This window comes from Bos taurus, chromosome 7, assembly GCF_002263795.3.
Source record: "Bos taurus isolate L1 Dominette 01449 registration number 42190680 breed Hereford chromosome 7, ARS-UCD2.0, whole genome shotgun sequence".
Lineage (NCBI taxonomy): Eukaryota > Metazoa > Chordata > Mammalia > Artiodactyla > Bovidae > Bos > Bos taurus.
The window spans coordinates 94,669,061-94,676,506 of NC_037334.1; the positions used below are offsets into that span (position 1 = coordinate 94,669,061).

Below are 7,446 nucleotides of genomic sequence, written 5' to 3' on the forward strand. Positions count from 1 at the left end.
CCCTGGAAATGATGGTCATGCTTCATTGCTTTTAGTCCTTCATTCCTAAGGACTTCTTGTATTTCCTTTTATTAACACTTTAAACATTTATTTTGATCACAAACGCAATCCAAGTGAGAATAAACGAATTTATTGTCTTTTAAGACCTCCCCCTGGGCATGCATGCTAAGTCACTTCAGTGGTGTCTGACTCTGTGTGACCCCTTAGCCCACCAGGCTCCTCTGTCCACAGGATTCTCCAGGCAAGAATACCGGAGTGAGTTACCATTTCCTCCTCCAGGGGATGTTCCCAACCCAGAGGCCAAGCCCAGGTCTCTTGTGTCTCCTGCATTGGCAGGCAGGGTCTTTACCACTAGTGCCACCTGGGAGTACCCGTGTTCCTTTAAATAGAAAAAGGTGCTCAATGTCTTCTGAGAAAGAAGTTCTGTTGGAATTGTTTATAGTCTCCAAAAGATGAGGATGGTAACTGGGCTGAAGGCACCTGGGAGGGATCTGCAGCAAACAGGACCATTTGGAAATCGTGCTGAAGCAAATCTTATCAACAAGATACCAGCTGATTCAGTTAGAGCTCGGAGAACGCTACCCATCAACACGGACTCAACCACAGTCATTGGGCCGTTGCCTGCTGCCAGAACAGCTCCTTGGGATGGAGTTCCAGGGATCTTCTTTCCCTCTGACTTGAACCATATTGCAGTCAGTCACAGAAAACAGACCTCCCCAAACTGCAAAGCTGGCTCCCAACTGAGGAGCTCTGGTTTTAAGAGCGGTCAAACTTCCTCATAGTCTGTGGTTAACTCCCACCAGAAAACTGCAAAAACCTTTGAACGCTTGAAAGGTTACCACCACCCATGGCGCCTACTGTAAAGGCCCCACCACCGTCATCCTCAAAGTGCCAGGGTCGGGGCTCATGCCCATGCTCTTCCATCTCGACTCTGTGGCACCGAGATGCCAGGCCCAAGCCTCTCCTTTATTGATGGGAAGACTGCACTCCAGGGAGGCCAGGGAACTTGTCCAAGGATAGTCCCAGAGCTGATCAGCGGAGGACAAGTCCAGTCTCCAGTCTGAACACAAAATGCAAGGTCTGTGCACATATATTAACATACCTGCACGAATACATCCAGTTCCTCTAGCAAAAACCAGGGAGTCAAAGAATGGAATGGATTATAGTGAAAACAGTTCTATGGCATTTGTTTACTATGACTTCATCTTTATTCTGTTCATCTACTGCCTGGACATAAACACACACAGTCTCACTTTTCCTTAACTTGTCAGGATCTTCAGTTCTTTCTTTTAACTAAAAATTATCAAAGATTATAACTGTACAATACTGAGAGGTATAGAACAAAATACAATTATTGGAGGACAATTGCTCTACAATACTCTGCCACAATATTTTTCGTAATGGCAAAGTAATACACATCTATTAAAATTGGGTAAAGAAGACAAAAATCAACTGTAATTATACGATAAGTGCCATTAACATTTCAGTGCTGCATGTATGTATACATGTGTGTGTACAGACAATATTTATATAGAATAGTGTGTGCTGTGCTGTGCTGTGCTTAGTCACTCAGTTGTGCTCAACTCTTTGGGACCCCATGGTTGTGACCCCCCTGTAACCCACCAGGCTCCTCTGTCCATGGGCTTCTCCAGGCAAGAATACTGGAGTGGGTTGCCATGCTCTCCTCCAGGGGATCTTCCCAACTCAGAGATTGAACCCAGGTCTCCCATATTGCAGGTGGGTTCTTTACCATCTGGGCTACCAGGGCAGCCCATAGAATAGTATACATACATGTAAAGAGAAAGAATATACATATGGAATGTATCTATGTGGATTGTATAATACATAGAATTTATATCGTGGGTTTTTTTTTTTTTTTCACTTAACATTTCTTTACTGAACAAAATCACTACTTTAGGGATTCATTTGTATTTCATCAGAACCCAATTTTTAAATTTTCTTACATTTTTACATTTGTTTCCAGTGTTCTGCTCTTGTAAATAGGAAGGAGGATAATATGACGTTTCAATAAAATGCAGGAAAACAGCACTGTGTAAGCAGCTCAATGTGGAGTGCCAAAGAAGGACTCTTGGCAGCTAGAGACCTGAACACTGGACCCCTATTGAGATACCAAGATGGGGAGGAGGAATATTCTTGGGGATGTGGAAATCTCTAAGGAAAACTGACCACCCACAAGTGTTCCTGAGCATAGTCCTGCATACAGATATGGCAACTCCGGAAAGAATACATAGGCTCATCCACGACCAACATGTCGCTCACCTCCCTGTGTTGCATAACTCAGAGAGACAAACTGCTCTTGCAGAAGACTTCAGTCAAGAGCTCATTTATTTGGAAAGGACAATCAACAATCAATTCAATTAAGACAGATCTTCAGAGAATTCTTGAAAGATAATATACCCTTTTTCTTTTTACAATACTGTTTCAAGTATACAGCAAAGTGATTTGTTTTCGTTCTTTTTTCTTCAGACTATTTTCCATTATAGGTTGTTACAGATACTGAATATAGTTCCCTGTGCTGTACAGAAAATCCTTGCTCCTTGTCTATTTTATATATAATGGTGAGTATCTGTTAACCCCATATTCCTAATTTATCCCTCTCCCCATACACCTTTTTTCTAAATATTCTTAATAAACGCCTATTGTTTACTCTCATCTGATTAAAGCCCCCTCTTTTTTTTTTTTGACTCAGTGCAAAAACTTGTTCTCAGATAGTGATAGATGACCTATTTATACCATATTAAAATGAAAAATATATTGCTTCTAGCCTAAAAGGCTATGTTTAGGTTGCTCAGCTGAAACGTCTTCTAGTTATAAAATATTTATAAAGTAATTTTCTCATGTGTTGCCCTTTCAACAAGTTTTCCATCATAGTGTTATGATAGTGTTTGGGTAGGAACTACTTTTATATTTTACTAGTTCAATCATTTTCCCAAGTAAACAGTAAGCTTTTCTTAATTGTACCTTTCTCAACCTGATAATAATTTCATCCAAATTTTAGCAAATCTTTCAACACTTCTGTTTTGAGTGATCTTTTTCTAATTCAAATATCATTCTGATCTTCAAAGTACTATTTAATTTTCATATTTGCCTTTTTAACTCTTTTCTTGTTTATAGCATTTCTAAGACTGGTCTCATTTTAGACTTTGGATTTTAAAGTAAAGTGAAAGTGTTAGTTGCTCAGTCATGTCTGACTCTTTTCGACCCCATGGACTGTAGTCCACCAGGCTCCTCCATCCATGGAATTTTCCAGGCAAGAATATTGGAGTGGGTTGCCATTCCCTTCTCCAAGGGATCTTCCCAACCCAGGGATCGAACTCCAGTTTCTTGCATGGCAGGGACATTCTTTACCATCTGAGCCACCAGGAATTTTAAATGTCTTTTCAAAGAGAAGATTCACAAAGATGCAACCTTGCAGAGCTCCAATGAATTGAGACAATGGTTCTTTTCTGAAAGTCCATATATTCCAACCATAGACACCATTGACCTCTAAAAGAAATGTCAGGGAAATTCCTTTCTGAGCTTTTCACTGGGATTTTTCTCAGAAAGAAATTTTCTGAAGCAGTATTTCTGAAAGTATGTTCTCTCATTTCCTTAGGATGATAATAATTGCTTCCCAATTGAAAATAAAATGAGATTACCTGGTTACATGACTTTTGGAAATACTAAAGTTAAACAAAGTTAAGCAGTTCCAGCTGCTAAGGTATAAACTGAAGAAGGAGCAAAGGGAAACTGTTTTTTAAACTTACTTGACCATTAACTCTCTTCTCAAGGAAAAACGATTAAATGTCTCAGTGGAGAATTTGAAGCCACTGATGCTTCCAGAGTAAATCGTCTCTGTCTCCATGTCCTGCCCCAGTTACCTACACAGCTTCTTACTGACTGTTGTCCAGATTCTGCTACCTATTCACATCTGTATCCTCCATGGATTTCCATCAACAGGTATTCACCCTATGTATTGGAAAGCCTTTTCTATAGTGAAAGAAGGTAAATGTTTTATTTTCTAATTCCTGCAAAAGGACAGGTAGCTGCCCCTTGCATGTTCCATGATACTATTTATCTCCTCGTACATTTCCTCCAGGTGTCTTTCCCACGTGTACAGAAGATCCAACCAGTCCATCCTAAATGAGATCAATCCTGAGTGTTCATTGGAAGGACTGAGGTTGAAGCTGACACTCCAATACATTGGCCACCTGATGCAAAGAGCTGACTCATTTGAAAAGACCCTGATGCTCAGTCGAGGGCAGGTGGAGAAGGGGATGACAGAGGATGAGATGGTTGGATGGCATCACCGACTCAATGAACATGAGTTTGGGTGGACTCCGGGAGTTGGTGATGGACAGGGAGGCCTGGTGTGCCACGACTGAGCGACTGAACTGAACTGACACTTATTTTGAGTTAACATCAATGGAGTTTTTTTCCTACAGAATTTCATTGCCTCACCCATCATTATTTTCAAATAATGATGACTTCTTCCAATAGGAACTATGGAAAAGTTAAATGAACAGCCAGCATCCTCCCATGGCAGAGGAGAAATCTACTCCACAGGCCTCTACTACCTCATATTTCTAATCCCTGCACCTCATATTTCTAATCTCTTTATCTCTGTCTCCTGAACCAGAATGCAGTTTTGCTGGCTTCCTGATTAGTGTGATCTAGAACCTCAACAGTAACAGCTGTCCTCCTTTCTCTGAATCAAGGGACCCTGGAATCTAAAATGAGAGGAAAGTGTATCTCCTACGCAAACCATGCTTTTCTGATTTGCTTCCATTGTTCCTCCCTTGCCTTGCCCTGGATAGAAATACTGTGTCCAAGACAGCATCACTTCCTGCAAGGTCCTAACCACCAGCCAGCATCAGATTCCACAGGACTCCAGGTAACCAAGATTCCCCAAGACTAGAGACCTTCCCTGCAAAAGTCAGGAAAATCCTGGACAAACTGAGGTTGGTCACTCTGTTCTCAGATCAACCATGTCAACAGCAGTCTTTCCTGGTAAGGGCAGGGAGTCATGGTAGCAGAACCTCCTTTCGTAAGATTCTCACTTCAAAGTGCTTGCCTCTAGGGAACTGGTAACCAGCTGGAGCCAGGCCAAGACAATGACCCATAGAGAGTCTGGCTCCTCACTCCCTCTCTCCTCCCCTTCAACATCCCTAACTTCCCAATGAAGCCTCCTCTTACCATCACTACATCCTTCAATCCTTGATCACAGAATGCCCTGTCTTCATTTTTATTTCCTGTATCATACCTTATTGACATTGCATCCTAGTTAAGAGAGTCACCTAGAGACTTCATCCCCCTTGAGTCTGAACAGAACCGGCAGAATCAGATGCCCCCTGAGGACAACTGGCACATCCATCTCCTTGCAGTGATGCCAATGCTCTTTCTACCTGGTTGATATCTGTGACCAGTTGGGTTCATAAACCTTCCTGGTCTGGTGCAGTCCTTCCAGAATTATCTGGTTGGCTCAGAGCTTCCTTAATCCACCTTTCCGCATTTACACAAATAACTGCCCATATTCTTTCTTTCAAGAGTGCATACAGAATAGAGAAAACTGAAGGCACACATATGTCAGCTTCGCCCTCTTCATTTCTTTCTCCCTTACAATAGGTCTCTCGGGCTAGAAGCAGTCATAGGTTCACACTGCAAGAGCATGATTCCAAGAGGACAAGTCACGGTTCTTCAGTCAACGAGACAAAGAGTCTTAAAGGTCAATGAAAGTTGCCACATGGAAAATGGATCTGGGTTCACATTCCGAGGGCTGCTTCTCCTGTTCCCCATGGCGTGTGGGATCCTAGTTCCCCGACTGGAGATCAAACCTGCATTGGAAGGCAGATTCTTAGCCATTGGACCACCAGGGAAGTCCTGAGGCAAGAAAGATGGGTTTATATGAAAAGAAGTGATATGCGGAAGCTCTTTCATGAAGACTTCAATCTACATTTTCACTCATTTATTAACACTTCAAGCCATGTTCAAATGGTCTGTAATTAAATTGCTCTGTGTTCTCACTTTAAGAGCTCTTTGGTTACTTGGAACACTTTCATTCCACAAAACTTGAAAGTCTAAAGTAGGAATTTTTTCCAAAGATGTTTGACTTAGCATTCTAAGGAGTCACCCGGGATCTCATTGTTTTTGTTGTCTGCTTTGCCTTTCACGGTTTTATTTCATCCTAAGACCGGAGTCATTACCCCTGACAAAATGTGGTGTTTGTCCCAAAGTAAATCGTGAGAAACCCTCAGGGCTTACTTCTTGATCCTCCCTTGTGTCCAGTTCCTACATCTGCGCTCCGATCTGTTTCACAAGCATAGCTCAGTCACAAAACCCTGACTGCTCACTGTTTTCCAAAGACAGACAAACAAAAATACTATTCTTTCCAAGCATTTAGTGAATCTAGTAACAGTTGAACATTTGCAGTCAAAAGAGGACGCCCAAAGCCCTAAACGGTTCACTCCCTTTAAGTGATGCTGCCTCCTCCCTCTCCTACACACATCTCACAATTCTCTTCCCTCCAGGAGTAAATGTTTTCACTGGCTTCCTTCCCAGTGGCTCTTGCCTGCCTCTCTGAAGCCAGGGCACTAGTAGACAGGCCCCCCAGTGGAGAATAGAGGCATTTTTCTTTAATAAGTGCTTGACTCTATCTTAAGACATACTCGCCACACTCAGTCTGGGAGGGGACCTCTGCAGAGACTGAGGCCTGGGGAGAGGCAACGCCATCCCCAGCCCTCCCACCAGCTATGGAAGCACTCCTGGCCCTTCCACTGTGGTGGTGTCCTGCCCGGATGGTAAAGAGCACTTTGCTGACAAAGATCCATCTAGTCAAAGCTATAGTTTTTCCAGTAGTCATGTACAGATGTGAGAGCTGGACCATAACAAAGGCTGGGCACCAAAGAACTGATGCTTTCGTACTGTGGTGCTAGACAAGACTCTTGAGAGTTCCTTGGATAGCGAGGAGATCCAACCTGTCCATCCTAAAGGAAATCAGTCCTGAATATTCATTGGAAGGACTGATGCTGAAGCTGAAGCTCCAATACTTTGGCCTCCGGATGTGAAGAGCCAACTCATTTGAAAAGACCCTGATGCTGGGAAGGATTGAGGTCAGGAAGAGAAGGGAGCGTCAGAGTATGAGATGGTTGGATGGCATCACTGACTCAATGGACATGAGTTTGAGCAAACTCTGGGGGATGGTGAAGGACCAGGAAGCCTGGCATGTTGCAGTCCACAGGGTCGCAGTGTCGGACACAACTTAGTGACTGAACAACAATGACAACAAACTCCAAATTCACTATTTGGATGACTTTCTGCAGTCTCCATCACTTGGTCAGTGCCGTGGCTATACATTTTCAGTGCTATCAGGTAAATATCTTGTTCTCTTTCAATTTGCACACATTGAGAAACTGCATTATTAAACAGTTTTATTACTTAAATGTACAG

General features: G+C 42.7%; 1 pseudogene; it reads right to left on the reverse strand.

The window, feature by feature from the left end:
- Nucleotides 1-266: 266 nt before the first annotated feature.
- LOC785043 (mitochondrial import inner membrane translocase subunit Tim17-A-like) lies at nt 267-924 on the reverse strand (annotated as a pseudogene).
- Between the last annotated feature and the right edge of the window lie 6,522 nt (nt 925-7,446).